Raw genomic sequence first — 21,082 nt, forward strand, 5'->3', positions numbered from 1 at the left:
GATATCTGTTTCCATAGCAAAACACATGGTTTTGCCTTATCGGTTTGCAGTGGCATGGTTTGGTAGTAACTAAAATTAAATCATGCACAAGTAACAAAAGCAAGGTGAAAGTTGCAATTAAATAAGGAAAACCTAAGCTAATATAATTTCATACCAGGAGACCTGGAGGGTGTCTATTTTGTTCAGAAACAAGGTGATTTAATGACTTAACAGAAAACTTCCAAATTTTCAGATTTTTATGAAATTAGATGATGCCTGTGGCTGCCAACCAGCTGGATATAATATGCAGGCTAACTGCCAGCAGTCTGCTATTTTAACTAACAGTGCAGATTCCCTAGATTAGTAGCAGCATTATTCATTCTCCCCTTCTTGGATATCTTCTGCTTTACAGATCTGTTTCAACAACATCCAATATCAGGTACTACTACTTCTGTCTGTCTAGGAAGCTACAAGAGTTTTTACTAGAAAGAACGTGTCATCTCAGTCAGTAATGAAATGTCTTGTTGCTGATCTTCAATAAGGAATGAAGGGGTCACTGCCCTTAGAGTGAGTCAGCACATCAGCATGGATATTTATCTCAGACTAGGATGAGCCACTATCTGGAAATGTTTGCTCTTCACTGAACAGAACAGTAACTTGGACAACCAGCTTAGACTAAGTATGTAATTTTGATGAGGACAAAGCTAGATGTAATGAACCCTACCCTGTGTGAGAATCATAGAATCACAGAATAGGCAAGGTTGGAAGAGATCACAATGGGTCATTTGGTTCAGTCTCCTTGCTCAAACAGGGTCATTCTAGAGGACATGGCACAGGATTGCACACAGACAGTTCTTGAATATTTCAAGTGAGGGAGCCTACACAACCTCTCTAGGCGATCTGTTCCAGTGCGCGGTAACTCGCACAGTAAAGTTCTGCTGCATATTCAGGTGGAATTTCCCATGCATCAGTTTCTGACTGTAGCATCTCCTGTTGGTGCCGTGGAGAAGAACTGGACTTCATCCTCTCGGTGCCCTCCCTTCAGATACTTATAGACATTGATGAGGTCCTCTCTCCTTTGTCACTTCACAAGGCTGAACAGGCCCAACTGTCTCAGTCTTTACTTGTCAGAGAGGTGTTCCAGTCCCTTAATCATCTTTGCAGCCCTCCACTAGAACCACTCCAGAATCATCACGAACTCACAGCAAAATCTGCCACTAAGCTGAGAGCATTTAGAAATTGTGTTATTACATCAACGTGCTGTTGAATGGTGCTATAATGTAGATTCCTGAAAATAACACTGCAATTTGGGACAGATTAAAACACAAGAACTGATATCTAAGGATCTGAGTTTCACTTTCAGATCTACCATTTGTAATGTCATCCTCATCAAGTCCTTCAGTCTCAATTCCATGTTTCTAAACTGTAATATATTCGTTAGTCTTCATTCATGACTTTTGAAAGCTTTTGTGAGTTCTTCAGATCATGTAAGGTGCTACAGAAAGAGAAAAGGAAATAGTAAGTAATTATAATTGCTAGCAACTGGAAAGACTTCGCAGTTATTTCTTTGAAAGCCCCAACTGACTTTCACCAACAAAACTGCATTTAAAACCAAATAAAATGCATCTTTACATTAGGTTCTCCTCAACCAGAGTTGGGGTTGTGTATTAGTGATTTCCAGGCCATTATGGCACAGCCTGGAGCACCTCTAATGAGATTTCTGTGTGCAGACTGTCTGCTTTGTTGGATTGTTTTCAGCTAGACTTTTTCCAATTACTTTCTAGAGTGTCGTTTTCTCATGTGGATGATGCTGGAAAATCCAAAGGCTGGTTTGTGGGGTGGAAGGGGATGGGAGCTGGGAAGTAAATCAGACTCTTAACTACTTGCATCACTTATTGTGCAGGGTTTAGAAAGGAGCTGTAATTTATCAAAAGTACAGAGGAATCAGAACTCCTTGACATAGCACATACATTTAGACCATTGAGACAACTGGAAAATAGAGAAACCAGCATTATACCAATGAACACAGTAGGGAGGCCTGTTTGATAGGCAGTGTGCATGTGTCTGTGTATAAGTCTGTATCATCTCCTCTCCTTGTGACTATCAAAAACTGCAGGCAAGAAAATGAAAAAAAGGATTGCTAAATATGTTTTTTATGAAAAATGAAAATAAAAATAAATTTGTTTTAATCCTGACAGATGTCGGCATTTTTTTCCCTTTAAAGACAAAAAAATGTCACTATCCTAAGAGTCTCTAAATTAGAGGAAAACCCTTAAAGCTAATGTACTTGCAGTTTGCAATATTGATTTTCAAAATTTGCTTTTCCACTGCTTTGTACTGGATCCACTTCATGAAAGTAAAAGTACTTTGAAAAAGCACTACCTATTCAAAGACAATTCAGTTTTTAAAGCCCAAAGAACAGATTAAGAGCACTTAGGCATCTTCTTTTTCCTTAACAGGAGCCAGATGCATAAATGTCTTTCCAAGTGTAGCTGCTAATTTTGACTTTACAACAGACAACAGTTTTACCAAAGTCACTAAAATAATAAAAGTTTGCACTTACATGCAGAAACTCATCTCCTTACTGTAACTTTAAATCAAACAAACAAACAAACAAACAAACAAATGCAGATTCATTTAATGAACTTTCTTGCCCTTTTAAATATTTCACTTTTTTACGAGTTCATACGGTCATCAGAAAAATCTACTAAACCGAGTTTGGTGGTGCTCTATCTTGTCATTGTGTGAAACTGATCAAGACTATCATTGCAGAATATAACTTTCAGAAAGTAAATGAGATTGGTGTACTTGAGAGCGTTCATGCTTGAAGTAGCTGGACAAGAAGCAGGGGAGAAGACAACTTCCACTGAACATGCATTGTTTTCCCTTAGACTGCGTAGCTTTACTGTTTCCTTACTGTATGGGAATATAGGGAAATAGGAACTGGCATCCAGAAAAATGTCAGTATTGATCACTAGAGCCGGGGGATGACAGATGGCAGAGCTGACACTTCTCGTTTTCTACTTTTGCTGGCATTACGAATTCAACATGGAGAAAATGTTGATGCATTTTATGTCTCTTTTATATGTTTCAATCTACTGTAGTTAATGTTCGTTGTTTGTGTAGCAAAAACAGCCTCGTATTTTTCAGCTGTACTATGATCACAGTACTGGTGAGAACAGAGTGAAACACTGAAGACACAAATCCAAACAAGGGCCTAGAGCACCAAGTATTTCCTTCCAAACCACCTGAAACTTCATATGTAGGGTATTTTGGCATCCAGCACAGAGGCATACAGAGAAATTAGAGAAGATTTGACTAATCAAGGTGCCAAATATTATCAGCCAGCTTTCAGTCAATAGTATGCATAAAACCTTTTAAATAAATCTAATGCCTGGGTCCAAAAGCCCTGTTTGTTTTGCATAGAGCAGTAAGTGCATAGGAACTTAAGACCAGTGCATACAAGATGAAAGTTCTGCTGCAACCCTTCAGTTCATTAAATTACCTCCTACTTGCCATACCTGGAAAGATTAGCACTGGCTTAGGTGTCTTCTGAGTCATCCTTCTGAAGGATACTTTTCTCTTCCCTGAGTACTCTTTTCTTCTTTGTATCTTTCACATTTTCTTCTCTCAGATTCTGCAACACTCATTTCCTTCTTTCTCACCTCTTCTAGCTTCTGTCTACAGTTAATCAAATCACAAATTCTCAGTCTCTTTCTGGTACATGGTGAGCTGCCATCTCTGTCCATTCAGGAAAATGTAAATTTCTTAACATCCCTACAGAGAAGGAAAAACATAAAGATCCAAAAAGTACTTCAAGGAAAACAGGACCTCTAGACTAAGGCCAAGACTACAGTAAAGGCAGAAGGTGAAAAGTCAGCCATGAAATTGAAACCTAGGAGGAAATCCATAGTAATATGAGTATTCCTTACAATTAACCTGTGATTATCAAGGTGCTGAAATGCTTCACTTGCTTTTTTAATTTGTGTTTCTTCTTACTCTTTACACAGAACTAATATTTATGTGCTATAGGACTTAATTCATTAAAATTACAGTCAAATGTAAATAAAGTAATTTCAACTTACGCATTACATGACTGTATTATCTGTAAATTTGTTGAATCCATCATCAATTCCTCATTTGTTACTTATCACCAGAATCTTCCCTGGGAAGCAGGCAAAAAAATGCATACACTTGTATTCTAAATAGACTTTGTAGCTTTAAAATCAGGTGAAGAATATTAAAAAGTGTCTAAGAACGTATGAAGGTACGTTTCACTGTCTCCAGAAAGCAGTGTTAAGTTCACATTCACTTTTGCTTTAAGGCAGTATGTGAGCAGCAAGACTGTGAAAGACACACGTATGATAACTTTTCACCTCAATACACTCTGCTTAAAGGGAAAGGCAGGCATCTCATATATCTTAAAATGTGAATATCTTCCCAAAACAATGATTCTCCCTGGACTTAGATATTTCAGATTAGATAAATCTGAAATCTGCTTACACTGACAGATTCATAGATGTGTAAGTGCCTGACACTCCTTTCCAACACATATTTATGTCCATTAAGTACCATATGACCGTGTCATAAGCCTAACACAGCTATCTGGGAAAGAAATTGTGACAAGTTCTAATTAATATACTAGAAAGTGTTTCAATCCCATCTATTATGTTGAGCACAGTAGATTTGTTGTGGGTAACATGTCACCTGCATTTATTTTCTCGGTGCATTGTTACAACTGAGATTGTCACTCAATTTCTCCCCTCTCTAGAACAGAAACAGAAATTCAGTGGAGGTGTAATTATCACCACCCCATTTCCTCTCATCAGGAGCATGATTGATTCTATTTGTAGTTTTAATATGACCAGGAACATAAATGGTGACTGAGATAAAAAGAAGAAGCACTTTCATTTTGTGTACATAAAGGAAATGTGTGCCTCCAGATAGACAATTACTGGCATAAAAGTAAGATATCTTGTATCTGCAGAACACCTACATGGCTGAAAAAAGTCAACATTTCACCTGATGGTAAAAATCATGTTTCTCAAAAAAGTTTTTCTCTAGCAAACATACTCTATTTTAGGGACTACAAATTACTTTTACATATACCTCCATTCACAGTTTAGAGTTTACTTGATGTGACCATAATGTTGTAATTATAAAGGTTTCAGGAGTACCCTTACAGAGGATGCAATGGATGGATGTAAAATATTTGGGTTTGTTATGGGTACTGGGAACATAAAACTTGATTCCAGATGAAAAAATTCAGTTATACAGGGTTCTAAATAATGGGCAATGTTTAGTCCAGTTAAATGATATTTTAATATCATGCTAATATATCATAACAGTTACTCTAAAAAATTTGGCAATACAGTCTCAATCACCATAACACTTTAGATCCGGATATTAAGCACAGAACTCTCCATTCAAAGCTCTTAGCAAAAGGGTAAGCAAGGTAAAACTAATTAATTTGTACTGAAGATGAAGTGTAAAGAGAAAAAATGAGATAATCATTTTAATTTGAAATCTCAACAGCATGTTGTTTCTGTGATGAAACATGCATGCAGGATATTTGAAGCATGTATTATTTATCATTCAAGCAACATTTTAGTCTTCCATAACTTAATTTCACAGTACTTAGAAATGTCTGCACTAGAAACTGAGATTAATCTGGTGTATAGTCATAATTTTTCCTCTGCACTCTCATTTTAACAACACTCTAATAAATTTATTTTATATTTGATTGGGACATAGAAAGAATCCATTCCTAATGTCATAAGGTTACCTTTTTAGCTGTGGCTGAATGGAAGATTCATTCAAATTTCAGTAGCATTTTAAGGACAGATTCTGCTTTTGCTTTTTACATCTGAATGCAACTTTTTGCTAAAGGGAAATAATAGCTTGCTGAAAGAAATGATAGACAGAACACAAATATTTACCTTGTTCACTCTTTCTTGCTGTGGTCTCACACCATGTAGACTTCAGGGCATATTTCTCCTTCATGTCGGGCTCTCAGGAGAGACAATTTGTGTGGTTTTTACTTTCATACTGATTGCCACTGGGAGCTCTCCAGGAAGTAAATTCTAAAGCTTTCCAATCATACAACACCTGTAGTGTTTAAAAGTAATAGGTTAGACAAGTACCAGCCACTTGTCACTTCACTTAAATCCTTCTTTCAAGTGTATCAGCTGGGTGTCACCACCTCAAGAAAGACAATTAAGGCATTTGCTTCTTCAGGGCTTGGTTCCCAGCAATGTAAGAGGGGTTTGCCTAGAAGTACTACTTATTGAGATCCAAATGGCAATCTCATTCTTGACAGAACTAGTTAGTACATGCTAAAAAATCGCCCCATCACTCTCAGGGGAGCAAGGCGGTACATAAGTGCTACGTGGCCACAGCTGCTTTGAGGCAGGACCACAAACTCATCATGTGACAAAGAGTGCTGGATGTGAAGCAGTGCTTGTGCTTGAGTGACACTTCTATAAACTGAAAGCTCTCACATTTGCACCTACCTTGTCGCATTCATCCTCCACATCTCCCATTTTAGTTCAGCACAGCTTGTCCTCCTGAAAAAGCTCATAAAATTTATTCTACATTACAGTATCTTGCTTAAATCTAACACAGGTTTTATTTCTTTTCTAAATACAATACTTTGTGTAAATTGCCAAAAAAATCCATCATTCTTCCACGTAAAAATTATCTACCTGTACATAACTCCAGTAAGGCCCTGGTTGGTGAAGGAGCACCAAGCAGCAGCTTTGTGAGGAGCTGGAAGCCCTTGGCAGACAAGCAGGCATGGAAGGAACAGTGCTGAGGGCAATTGGGGGAATTTTAAATGGCTCCGGGGAGCATGAGTGACCCCCAGTTGGGTGAACAGGATCGTGGCACATTAGTGAGGGCATGGCATGGCAGTTTGAGCAGGAAGGGATCCTTTCTGGCCATCTGGGAGCATCCAATAGAGGCAACAGGCACAGTAGTGGGTAAGGAAGAGCAAAGAGATTCTTTCAGCCCAATTTTATTAGGGCACTAGTTTAAGCTTCCTCAGTTATGGTGTGAATAAGTAGGACTTTCCTCTCATGAAGCCACGCTGGCTGTGACCAATGACTGTGTTGTCTTTCGGATAACACACCCAGTTGAGCAAGGGTAGCCAGTTGATGTAATCTTTTTGAATTTCAGTAAAGCTTTCAATACTGTCACTCACAGTATCCTTCTGGACAGAATGTCCAGCACACAGCTGGATAAACACATCATGTGGTGGGTGAGCAATTGGCTCATGGGTTGAGCGTAGAGGGTAACAGTGAATAGGGTAACATCGGACTGGTGACCCGTCACTAGTGGAGTTCCACAGGGCTCCATCTTGGGCCCTGTGCTCTTCAACTTCTTCCTAAATGACTTGGATGCAGGACTAGAAGGGATACTAAGTAAGTTTGGAGTTGACACAAAACTGGGAGGAGCTGTTGACTCCCTCAAAGGCAGGGAGGTCCTGCAGAGAGACCTCAATAAATTAGAGGGCGGGGCAATCATGAACCATATGAATTTCAACAAGGAGAAGTGCCTGATTCTGCACCTGGGATGGGGCAACCCCAGATGTAGGTACAGACTGGGGAATGAGATGCTGGAAAGCAGTGCCACAGAAAAGGGACCTGGGGGTCCTGGTCGATGGCAAGTTGAATATGAGTCAGCAGTTGCCTGGCAGCCAGAAGGGCCAACCATGTCCGGGGGTCATCAGGCAAAGCATCGCCAGCCAGTCGATGGAGGGGATTGTCCTACTCTGCTCGGCACTGGTGCAGCCTCACCTTGAATATTATGTGCAGTTTTGGGCACCCCAATATAAGAAAGACATTAAACTCTTAGAGAGAGTCCAAAGGAGGGCAAAGAAGATGGTGAAGGGTCTTGAGGGGAAGCCGTGTGAGGCGTGGCTGAGGTCACTTGCTCTGTTCGGCCTGGAGAAGAGGAGACTGAGGGGAGACCTCATCACAGTCTACAACTTCCTCATGAGGGAAGAGGAGGGACAGACACTGATCTTTTCTCTGTGGTGACCAGTGACAGGACCTGAGGGAATGGCCTGAAGTTGTGTCAGGGGAGGTTTAGGTTGGATATTAGGAAAAGGTTCTTCACCCAGAGGGTGGTTGGGCACTGAAACAGGCTCCCCAGGGAAGTGATCACAGCAGCAAGCTGTGAGTTCAAGAAGCATTTGGATGATACTCTGGGGCACATAATGTGACTCTTGAGGATGGTCTTGTGCAGGGCTAGGAGTTGGACTCAGTGATCCTTCCAGCTCAGCATACTCTGTGATTCTGTGATTACTACTGTAGGTAGACAGCATGGTACAAACACAGACACGTAGCTCTGTAGCTTGTGATGTAAAGCTGAGTTTGATTCCAGTCCTCACACTGTCAACCTATGTATTAAGATCAAAAGCTCTGCACTGATGTATGTAGCCACATGAGTCACACTTTAAACTGGAAATAAGAAATCTCTGAATCTTTTGCTAGCAGAGAAAACTAGATTCACTAGCTTTACAACACTGTCATTTAACATTTGTTTGCACATACACGATTTTGCAGGGGTTAAAAAATTAGTTCTTGATCATTGTGTTTGGACATAAAAATAAATATTCATCTAATGTAGCAAATTTCTATTTACTTACTAGGAGGTTTTACTTCTTCTGATAGCAAACATATTGTGCCGTTTTCCAGGAAAGACAGAAGACTCCTGGCTGGAGGGTATGGAGATGAGGACATTATTTACTTTCAGCTGGCTATGACTGCCTGGAACAACAAATCTAGAGCTGCAGTATAAAATTTCTGGCTCTTGCATGCCAACATGCCTTCTCTGGCCAATCTAGAAAAATATATCTCAACCGAGCCTAAATATACATCATTTAGTGTTAAGTTTGATAGTAAGTAGCATAACACTTTTTAACTAAAATACCATTATAGCCCTTACAGTTTCCTATTCATCACAGGGACTAGACCATTTTATTCCTAAGAAAGCATCAGCTTTACATATGCGCACACTGAAGAGTAGATTGTAAAATACAACAGGATTTGCCTGTAACCAGGTGCATACACAGAATTTCAGAGTTCTAATGTTGTTGGGAAGAACATGGGTTGATGGGAGAGAAAAACTGGGTCCCAGGCATGCCACATTAACAGGGAAGTTTGTAATGAAACCATGGACCAGTTCGAGCTATGGAACAGTGAAGATCTGTCTACATATTCCAGCATCCTTAAAGTAAACTCCAAAATCCATTTTTTGACAGAAATAAACACAAGTATAAAGGGAAGATAAAGAATGGTGTAAATGAGGATAAAAGAAAGAGACTGGGTCCCAGAGAGTGAAATCAAAGCTGAAGTATTTCAAATTTTGTTCTTCATTACTAATTTTGGGTTTAGAGATACTGGTTCTTAGAATTCCAGAGACACGAAGAAGACCTATACAGGGCTATAAACCTGTAAAATAAAAATACTAACCATAGAAATAGAACTTGCTTCATCTGGGTCAAAAAGACCTCAGTTTTGTATTAAAAAAAAAAAAAGGCAAAAGCCCTGACTTATCTGCAAAATATGCTGAAAATTTTTAATTAAATGTTGAGTTAAATGTTATTTTTGTTTTTATAAATGTCATCCTTGAAACCTGCTTCAAATAAAGGTTACCGCTTGTGGTTCTGGGTGTGCCTTGCAGCATATGGAGCATATTCATATTCTAGCATAGCTTTTGGCTCAATACAGTGAAGACTGCATTAGTGATTGTTGTCATGATGTTTCTGTCTGCAGCATTAAAATGTTTTCATTCAAGCATTCCCAGCTATTATTGAAATAACATAATTTCTGAGTTACATGAACTTGCCCCTTGCCTAGGATAATAGGTTGATGATGCATTTCTATGAAGAGCAGTGTTTCACTATTAGCAGTAAAAATAAAAAGGCCTTTATAATAGACTACACTGCAACTTGTGCATGTCTCTCTGCTTTATCTTCCTGTTCTGATGTTGATGAGAAGAAACAGCATTTGTGCTGTAGTACTGTAGCACTAAGCAAATTTCACTCTCATAACAGCTTCTGCAGTGTTTGGCCATCAGAGAGTAGTGGCAAACCTCAGCAGTGCCTTTGGAAACTCATCCTGTGACTCTTCTCTCATTGGCAACTGCCTCTGTTCTCAGTGCCTAATGGCCACATCCCTTGCAGGGTTTCTGTAGAACACCAGTTGATTCCAAGGTAAATTTACTCTTTTAATAAAAGCGAAATTCACAGCTGGTGTAATAGTGAAGGACATGGATTGCTTTGGAGCAAAACATGCAGCACAATAGACACATAACATAGTGATTGGTTCAGCAACTGGGAAGGCTTCTGTTTTTCTCTGTTTTGACTACAGAAGGTGTCTATGATGATTACATTCTTCTATTAGCTGCCTCAGATAAACACCCAAAGCCTTCATAACATCTTTCCCACAGATGCCTGTGCCATTCTGTTCTACTCCAATCACAGATGCTAGCGGCACACCACACCTTGGTCATTTAAGGCCTTGAAATCCTCTTACAGCAAAAGATTAAAAAAAAAAGATATTTTGCAGTACACCTGGGAAAGATATTCCAGGAAAACAATTAAATTTTAAACTGTCAGATGGCTACTACAAGCCCTTCCCATGATCAAAAGATGTTTGCTAGTTTGCCCTTCTGAAAAAAAAACCCTGAAGTTAAAGTGAATGAAAACATATATGGTATAGAGCACAAGAAGCAGACATAGTTTTCTGATCCATAGTTTGTCATGAATATGTAGCAAATCAAATCACATTTCTGACAGTTCTCTTTTTATCAGAAGCTAGGACATGTGATGTGTTTACTTTTGCTAATTCTGACTGTATTCTGCCAGACTGTTCTATTTCCCATATTAAAGATCTAATTAAAAAGCGAAATATATTCACAGTGGAAAACTCAGTAGCCAATGAATTCAAATTGACAAAGAAAGGGCATTATAACTCAGGTACTGCATATTAATTAACCCTGAAACTTATTTTGGCATGGAAATAATAATATTGTACAAAACTGTGTTTAGGAATGTTGATTCAAATAAAGATCAAGAGTCCTTTGAAGGCATTTCTGACTAATATTGTTCACCTTGAGGAAGAATCCTCATATTAGTAAGGTTTTCTTCATAAGAATTTTTTTTTAGAAAAAAAAGATAGATGGACACAATTATATGTTATCACAATTATTCACTCATGGATTTTTGTGAACAACGAAAGAATATGATATCTAAGATTTAATTTTTTTATTACCAGTCTTTCATGTTTTTCTACATGCAGATTTCAGATAAATTACTTTCAATTGGTACAATATGCTATTCTGTGTGTTTGAAGCCAATATCAACTTGATTTGACTTCAGAGAAATTGCTTAGTCTTCCAAATTTGCACTAGCTTTTCCTGCCTCTGCTTTTTAATTGTCAAACTAGAGCAATCTAAATGTCCTATTAAGATATATGAACTACCACAATGGAGTTAAATGTGCAGTATATCTCAGGCTTGGTCCCATCATCAAGTGGGAGATACTCAGATAAAGGCTTCCAAAGGGTGGGTTTCCATCAGTCAGGTGGTGGGAAAGAATTGGCAGAAAAGTGGCCATTTGGCTTGGGCAAGTCATCTCATTTATGCTAGAATTTTCTGCCTCATTAATTACAGTAGAGTGCAATGAGATGAAAATATGATTTTTCAACATGACACTAATATTTTCTGATTGTCTTCTCTGGAAAATGGAGACCAAGCAAGACTGAATCAGAATTCTTTATCTCTGGCTCCTCAAATGCAAACCAGGCAAATTTTCTGCTGAATGGGAAACCTTGGAAATCTTGCTATTTGGGGTTGGGCTTTCTGCCATGTAAGTCTGGAAGCTCATTTGTACTGGAAGGAAGCTGGAAACAGGTTTTCCATCCCAGAGCTAATCCACCAACCTTTCCATACTTGTTTCAAAAAAATAATTATCCCTTTTCTGAGAAGAACAAGGTCAGAGCTGCTATTCCACAGGAAAATTTGATTGGGAAATAAGAAGATTTCCATTTGGGTCATCTTACAATGCAATGGGCTGCTTGGCAGGGTGAAAGGGAGGATATGTTCCCCTCAGCGTCACAGCTAGTTGCATCCATTTTGAGACAGGGGTAAGTAAAATCAGCAGCACACAGAATTTTTTAACTTTAGAAACAACCCTGCTGAGACTGACTGTCATTAGCCATCTTGGTTAAAAAGATGATACACTTCCTGAAACACTGATATTGTCATAACCTCTCTAGATATGACCCCACTGGCCATAGAGCATGTGTAAACCTGTGAGTCTGTAAGTTTTCTGTGATGTGACACAGGCCTAAAATGAAGAACGCGTACTCAAGTGAAGTGTAGTTTCCTATCTTTGTAAGTTCATTCATTCCACACTTACCTCTAGAGAAGTCATTAGAGGAATTACATAGGTTAAACATAATAAATAGGTTGTAGTACTTATATTTTCTGCTGTGTAAGAGTTTATAAGAAGCATAAGACTCTGGCAGAGTCTTCAGAGGAAGAAAGGAGGTGAAAACTGTGTCCAGCAGTTTAGGTGAACATCAGGGGAAATAATGTGTCGCACAGGAAAACTAGTCCACAGATTCCACTGTACAAGAAACCCTCCATGCAGGAAAGAAATTATCTTTGTCAAAATAGTCCAAATATTGGGAACAAACATAACCTGAAGGTGAAAAATAATGGCTATTTTTTCTATTTTGGAACAGGTTATCTAGAGATGTTGTAGATGTCCCATCCCCGGAAACACTCAAGGTCAGGTTGGACACGGCCCTGCCACTGCAGGGGAGTTGGACTAGATAACCTTTGAAAATCCTTTCCAACCCAAACTATTCTCCTCCTTTTCCTTACCTTCATCCTGGTCAAAGTGGGTTTTTTCCACAACACATGCAGAGACATGTGTCTCTAGTGATGAAACACCATTTGGTTTGAAGGTACCTGCAATTAATTACAGGAATATTTAATATTTATCTGAAACCTCAGCTTAGAGGAGAGACTTTGAATTTGAAAAAAACCCCTTCCATAGGTAAATGAAATGCCAGTCAAATGCAGCTAGGTATTTTAAACTGAGTTGATATGACATATTTAATTTTGAATTTAAAAAAATCTCCTGATTCATGTGATATCAGTTTGCTCTAAAATGTTGCAAATTTTAAAAACCTGACTGATCAGAGAATGTAAAAAGACTACATTACACCTAGAAAACACTAAGAGATATTGTTATTAAATGCTGTAAATATTGCAAAGTTTAAACAACAGGGAGAGACAACAGCTATTGAACTAGCAAAAACAAACCAGAATTGAAACTAGAAAAAATAAACTGCCCCAAACAAATGAAAGCTGTAAATCAAAGGAAAGTGTGAGATGTTGCAGCATGTGTAAGGAATCCAGCTCTTATAAGGATGGACTGATATATATACTTATAAATAAAGTTTGTTGTTTATAGGGACCTCGAAATATCATCTGGTCCAACAGTTTGTGGAAAAGGGAGCCTAGATGAGATTATCTGGTACCCTATTCAATTGCATCTTGAAAACCTCCAGTGATGGAACTCTACCAAGTCCCTGGGGAAGCTGTTCCAGTGAATGATTGTTCTCATTGTCAAAAAAATTTCTTACTTAAATGAAGATGAAATGGCACCAAAGAACTTTATGGCACCAAAGAACATAACAAATAAAGATCCCAGTGTGTCACAGCCAAAGCTGGCTCACTTTCTTTCCTAATGAAAAAAATAATTGGGAGTGTAAAATCAGTTTCCCAAGAAACCTGCATTTTTTTGAAACCTGAATTTCCTGTTGAAAAAAGCCATTCTGATATGCTGTTACCTGTACACCATACATCTAAGTCTTTGAGATAGCTTCAAAACAGGCAGCGCAACACTGAACTCTGTCTCCAACCCTTATCTGTAAAATGCTGCTAGTGAATCTTTTCTTCTGCTCTCCTAACCTTTTCATGGGTTGTCAAGGTGGATTAAGATATATTTTAGATACCTATTTCCTGGTGTGTTGAATCTGAGTTAAATGTTAAAATACACCTGAAACCCTGGCATGTGTTCTTATAGCTCTCCCTTAGTGGATATTTTTAAAGAGCTTAGTACAATGAAACTAACTTTGCTGAGATTTCTGCTTTATAATGAATTAATAGTTGGAGATTCTCAGAAAAATACATCTTTTCTAAATAAAATTATAACTATCTATAAATTGGAAGAATATTCCAGATACGTGAAATTGGAAAAAAACCCCAAAAACAACAAAAAAAAGAGAGAGGAGAAAAGAAATGGTGTTCATGAGTTGACATCATGAATTTCAGAGACTTCCTAGAGATAAAGAGATAACACTGCTGAACAAAGTCCCAATGTGATCATATTGTCAGGTGTCCTTTATACTGCAAATCTTGGGAAAAAAAATGTGGCTATTAAAAAAACAATGTTTATTACTTTATCATCCGTTCTTACAGCTGTTTCTGAAACTTGTAGTTTTGCATTCATCTGTTACAACTTTGTCTTAAATACTCTGCACAAACTTACAGAACTGAGAAAAACTGAATTTCGACAATATCTAATAAACTGTTCCTGGTTTTGCTAAGCAAGTCACCATGCTAAGTGTTTTTTCCCTGTAGAGGTAGATGTACTTGAGCATGTCTGATACTTCTCGTAGAACAAGTTGTTCAGATAATGTCACTGCTACTAAAAAATGTCAAGGACATACTTATGTCTAAGTTGAAATTCACTTCATTAAAATGAATGATTGGCTTGTTTTTGAGCAAACTGCATAATTGGCTGCCTCTGTGCAAAGCCCTCACTCTTCTAAGAAGTCACCTTCCTCTTAGTGCCCAAGACATAGATCCCAACTGTTGTAAAGGTGACTCTAACACTTTGGACAAACTAATATTGGCTAACCCTGACTTCTTGCTGGCATGTTTCCATCTCTATAATAAAGTTCATTTGTCAAGGACTTGTGAGCATTTCATTTGGACTGTATGTAGACAGTTGACTTTGGTCAACTATTAAAAAGAGAAAAAGAGAGCAACCCTACAGGGTACAACAATTCAATTATATCTTTAACCTCATGTGAAGAAAACTGAAGTTTTCTCTGCAGTCCCAGAGAATAATGCTGCAAATTTGATTTTGAATTTCCTGACATCAGAATAAGTCAGAGCATTTTTGTTATCCTGAAGAGGATGGGTCATGAAAAGTGATTTGATAAGTTATGCCAAATCAGCACATAATATATGTGTCCCACACTTAGAGATAACATGAACTGATTTAAATAGAGCCCTGGAGATGCAGACAACAGCAGTAATTCCTAGATGCTGCACAAGCCAGTCTAGGACACCGATCAACAAGAGGTGATCGTGCTATGCTAGCCCTTACACATTAACCTGCAGGCAGGTCTGAAGCTGGACTCTCTTTTTAGTGTCATGTGATCCAGAGAGCCCAGACACAGCCTGTGCAATGGGGCAACAATCAACATGCTGAAAAAATTCACTGTGTGCCCTGAAGGACTGTGTTTTATAGTAAAACTCTGCAACAGCTTATGACTTATAACAGTCACATAAAAAGGCCCCATTCTTCACGGAAAGGCTGTAAGCAGTCCCCTCTAGAAGGCAGTTTAATGCCTCAGAAGTCCAACCGTAGAAGCACGTGCCCATCCCTCCCCATTTCAAAAGCAGTTCAGTAATAAAAATTCAGAATTAATTTTTTCGGGATGTTCGTCTTTATTTTCGTTACGAATTTTTCTGCTGAAATCTAACACTTCCAGACACAGCCCTTAATGATGTCAGAAGTGATGCACTGTGCTCTGTCACCCAGGAAAGAGAAGCTTATTAAAAAGAGCAGAGAGCTATTCAGCTATTAGCTGATGAGCTATTAGTTCTAGATTAATAACTCCCATTGACGTGTGGACTGTACAAATATTTCCCAAACATTTTGATTGTTTGACATTGAGGAGAATTTAGCCCATTTACTAGTGAGCAATTTAGTTTCACAGCCGATGTTTTTGCAACTCTTCCTTGACTGCTTGTTCACTTGCAGGACATGGAGGGGGACATAAATGGAGCCTGGGCTTTATTTGCACCGCGCCCAGTAAAACAAAACCTTCCTCTGTGATTGTGAGCAATAAACTCTGAGAAAAATTAAAGGTTAAGTCTCAGGCTGTGTTGCTGAGTAACTGCATTTATAGCTACATAAAAATCAGAGTGCAGCCACACAGAATCCCTGCCAGGAGGTGAAGAATCACACAAAGCCCCTCCGTTATTCCCTTTTAAAACCAATTGATTTTCCAATTTCAGCATATCAAAAGCACAAAAATCTTTTGGGAATAGCTATTATGATTCCTGATATAACTTGACTTCACTGAGTAGCAATACTGACAACTCATAACAAAGGAAAAATGAGAAAATGAGGGGGTATTTAGATTAGGAAGGGCCCACTGAGCCATGTAATTGGAAAAAAACCTCTGGTGAATGTCCACTGCACCAGTGGCAGGAAAGGGCAATGTTTTAACGATTTACATGAATGAGACAAGACAGCTTCATAATTGCCAGAACTACGCTGGATTAAAAAGCTGAAAAGAAATTGTTAGAACAGCACAGAAGTCAACTCAGAAATTTAAAATGGCAAACCGAGAAACCTGTTCCTACCTGATTTCCCAGTATATTTCTTGGGAAATAATTTATGGGAAATTTAAGACATTCACATTTGGTTTGTAAAAGCAAAGTCTATGCATGCAATTGCAATTTAGATTAGCATCTGGAAATACAGAAACCTCTAATTTGTGGTATAGATTTCCAAACAATGCCATAGTACATCAGTAATTTCAGTCAGGGAAATGTGAGCCTTTGCTGAAAATCTAATACATGATTGGTAAGTACCCTGTCTAACTCAGTAGTACCTTCAGAGAGTATGGGAGGTGTTCTGCCTGTAAATGTACATTCTCAGCCTAAGTGCCTCTGCACTGAGGTCTCTCAGAGAGAATTGGCAAAATATTTAATAGGACTTTCTTCTTCCAAAAACACACACGCCGAGGTATTTTAAAGTGCAACAATAGTGAGTGTACAGGATTCCACACTGCAGCTTTTCGATAATTTTTTCAAACCAGTTATGAAAGTACAAGTCAACAGAGCCAAACTTTTTAAAAGATACATATTTATTCATAAATGGCATACTTGTAAGCATCTGCTAAAATATAGTCACAAGTAATTCTATCCATTTCTCTGATTCCTGTCCTATTTCTGAGATATGAGATAAGAGAGAAGTCCTTCTAACTATGGTTGGATTTTGCCTAGGTTCCTGTGGCTGTAAGAATGAGAGAGTACTTATGTTAAAGTCAGGTTCCTCATACTGCAGAGAAATGGGGTTGCTCCAGGGGCCATTCGATTTTTCTACTGGCTTACCTAGTCTCCAAACTGCCCAGTTTTTTTCCTTAGTTAAGAACTTTAAAACCTAGCACATAGCTCAAGTAGACTCTTTCATATACTAATTTTTGGACATTATACTAGTATCTGCACAGCAAGAGACTCATGACTACCCATCAGAATGAAATTAGGCAGGCTATAGTAATCTTACTTACAGATCCCTTCTGTGACCAGGAATTGCTCCATCCATCTCCACTCTCAGAGAAGCTTGAATTCCATATGTCAGCAAAGCCGTAGCACATTTTCAGTTTTCCTATTCATCCTCAGCACCACAGGCAAGGGAAAGTAATTTCATGAGAATGCCTGGATAAAGAGTAGTCACAAAATTCTAAATCCCTTGCTTCCTGCATCTATGGTGTTCTGATATGGAATTAATGCCATGTTTAAGCTGGTCTAAGTACTCCCTGACCACCTTACTGCCTCTGACTTCCTTACAAAGCAGGATGATGAATGGTACCAGCACTAATTAAAACAGGTCCATTCAGAGAACGCATTCAGTTCTGATCAGTCAAAAATATATCTCTACCTAGCAGATCCCTCTCTGCAGTGGTCACTTATTATGGGTGGCAGCTATTTCCTTGTGACTGTGTATGTTTTAAAATCAGGCCCTCTTCTGTACCAGTAGAGCAACTACACAGGAAAAATGCAAGATACTAGTATTTTTTAACTTTGCTTTTTGAGTCAGAGGAAATGCCAAATACTTTATCATCAACAGAACTATTTTTCAGAGGTGGAACCTGGTTATAATAAGAGACCTCTCCTACACTTCAGGTAAGAATAAAGGCCAGCTGCCATGTGGTCTCACCACATACCTCTTGAAGGGGTAGTGTCACGCTGGTGACATTCTCCTGTGAGTCTACTGGCGGAGCTGGGTGGCAGAAGAGAAAAAGGCATTGTAAGCTGTCCACCATAAAGACTCCAGAAGTCATGTTTTACATAGTCATGAAGGCCTGGTCAAGTTTTTACTCATGGTCCTCTAAAAATGAGTGGGGAAAGGAGGTGTAAAATGGGAAACAACCACTTCTTTGGAATTACCAAATCCTTTCATAGACAAATGAGCAACAGTGAAGCCAGCAGTTCCCAGCAATAATAGTTTCAGGAGAGATACATCCCCAAATTGCACTTATTCAGAAAATGCACTTAATATTTGGGTGGCTCTGGGTAAGAGGAGACAAGTTCTGAAATATGAATATCAGACAACAAAATCCCACAGGCATCTCAGAATATTCAGACACTGCTGATCCCTTTCTGGGACCCTGGAATGGGGAGAGCTTAAGGACAGAGCTCTTAACTTATACAGTGACTGGGACATAACCATCATCTTGCAAAGACAATGATAAGAAACCTTGAAGAACCTTTTTCTGTTACCCCAAACCATTGTGCAGACCTAGACATGACAATGTGAAACAGATTTCAGCAAATAATTTTTCCTTAGTTTTCCTCTATTACAATACAAAACATTATTTATGATCCTTCTAAATATAGAATTAATTGCAAGAACCATTAAAATTGTAAGGACAGACTTCAAGCCAGTGCTATTGTACATATAACACACATATTAATCATTTATTGTGTCTGGTGGTTGCTTTTAGCATCATGGACAGCCATAGCAAATACCAACTGCAAGTCAAAGAATTTGGAAAATATATATTAAGCAATTTAAGCAATTCAGAAATCTTACTTTTTTTCTAAAGCTACAAAAGAAGTCTGAAACCTTATGGTCGAGCTATGAAAGTGATAACAAAAGAGGTGATGGCAGTTACAGAACACTGCTGCTGCTGTGTATACCAGAACTTCACTTTGAACCTTGAAACTAATTGACTATGCATAATATTCACCTATCTTCCAGTTGCTCTCCTGTACGGTACCTAGTTACAAACAACTCTGACACGCAGTAACAACCTACATGTTGCTGTTGCAAATAGATACACCCACATTAATGTAGAACACGAGACAACTCCTTTTATGTTGCACAACCTACTTTCCAGTTTCCTGGTGTGGACCATTTAGGGTTAGAAGCATTTTTTAATGGAAACATACAGAACTGGATATTACAGTCTTGTTTTAAAGCATGTGTTCTGGACTTAACAGCAAGAAATTCTGGGGCTTATTGATTTGGAATGATGGAAACAAGGTGGTTGGGTTTTGATGTCTGTAACGTACCAATATGATGTTGTGGAAAAAAAAGACCATGCAATTTAGGAGTATATCAGATGAAGTATTTCCACTAGACATAAGCAACTTTTGCTCAATATAGATGAATCTTGAGAAGAACAGCTGCAGAAATGGATTCATAGAATAATTTATAGAGTGTAGAAGCTTTAACAGGAGGAAAACAGAAAAATGTGGCTGTTGTATTGAAGGAATATAATCCCAAGCACCCATTGATGTAAATTGTTTCTGACTAAACACAGGCTCAAAACAGAGATTGATGAGCATTGTCTCTAAGAGAACCTTTGGTAGCAGCTGTGAGAACAGAGGTAGTATTAGATCTAGATATTATCAAATATCTATATATATAAATAATAATCCAATCTGTTTGGGAAATTATAACTCGGCTACAATAGCAGAGTACTTGACTCAGTAACAAAAGGGATTTTTTTTAGTCCTTTATCTATCACATTACAGCTGAGCAGTTGGATTAGGTATACATCCTGTGCTAGATAATGGAATTTAACATAAAAGGACTAATTAAAACTCCTCAAGAGAGCTTCTACATTTGACATTAGCCAAAGTTTCTGACTCTGTATACATGCAACATTTACCCATATAGTGCAGAGCTACGAAAGAGGACAAACTGACAGCATGGCCAGTGGTCCTGCTCAGTGCAATTTGCAATTATAAGCAAACAAACACCACAAGAGGAGCTCTCCTGCTGAGAAGGGCAAGCCCTTGCCAAGGCCTACATGAACTATCTGTCGAATCCCGCAGGGGGGTCTTATGCTCGTATTCAAAAATTTTGCAGCCTTTTCACAGAACTGCTGTGCAGATTCTACAGTTTGAGCATTTTGCAATAAAAGATTTCCTTGCAAGCTCAGTAAGACTTATTATGTTTGACAAAGTACAAACAATTCTATAAAATCCTCAGTAAAACCAGGCTTCAGGGTTCTCAAATTTGTGATATCACAGTCCTGCAATGTGTGAGAGGTGAGATTCTTTTATTTTACTCTACTTTACGTGTTCTTTTACAAGACTGAAAGATTAAAAAGACAAAAGCAAACCCCATTCAAAAAAATAACTGTTCACCGATAGTACATCTAAGACTATTTCCAAGAAATCTTTTACAAAATCTTTTCAGCTAAAAGCTGAAAAGGAGAGATTTATTTGTCACAAGGTTGGTAGCTGGCTGAATTTCATGCAGTTAGTAGTGCACCATTTGAGGAATAAGATCTCAAATTCTGAGAAAGACTCATCCTCTGCATCCATATTTCTCATAAGTATCCTGCTACAAACCTATGCCACAGTTATGGAAATTCACCAAGAGCGATGAAAAACAGGCACTCAGACTCCAGTGTTCCATACAGGAAGGAAACAAACACACTGAAAATCCTTTTACAACCCATAAGCTCTACACAACTGCAGGTTCTTGGCTTCTACAAGAAGTTTTGTTGAAAACATCCTAATAACACCAAAAGGAAATTGA

The 21,082-nt window shown here is 38.4% G+C and overlaps 1 long non-coding RNA gene across 1 annotated transcript; it reads right to left on the bottom strand.

Moving 5' to 3' along the window:
• Positions 1 to 1,148: 1,148 nt before the first annotated feature.
• Positions 1,149 to 6,253, bottom strand: LOC127479508 (uncharacterized). The gene is made up of 3 exons (XR_007907589.1): positions 5,919 to 6,253; positions 3,501 to 3,756; positions 1,149 to 1,474 (listed from the first exon to the last, which is right to left on the bottom strand). It is a non-coding gene; the product is annotated as an uncharacterized LOC127479508 (long non-coding RNA).
• Positions 6,254 to 21,082: the final 14,829 nt, after the last annotated feature.

The sequence above is a fragment of the Manacus candei genome, unplaced genomic scaffold (assembly GCF_025592945.1).
Source record: "Manacus candei isolate 608988 ecotype Guabito, Panama unplaced genomic scaffold, ASM2559294v1 h1tg000067l, whole genome shotgun sequence".
Classification (NCBI taxonomy): Eukaryota; Metazoa; Chordata; class Aves; order Passeriformes; family Pipridae; genus Manacus; species Manacus candei.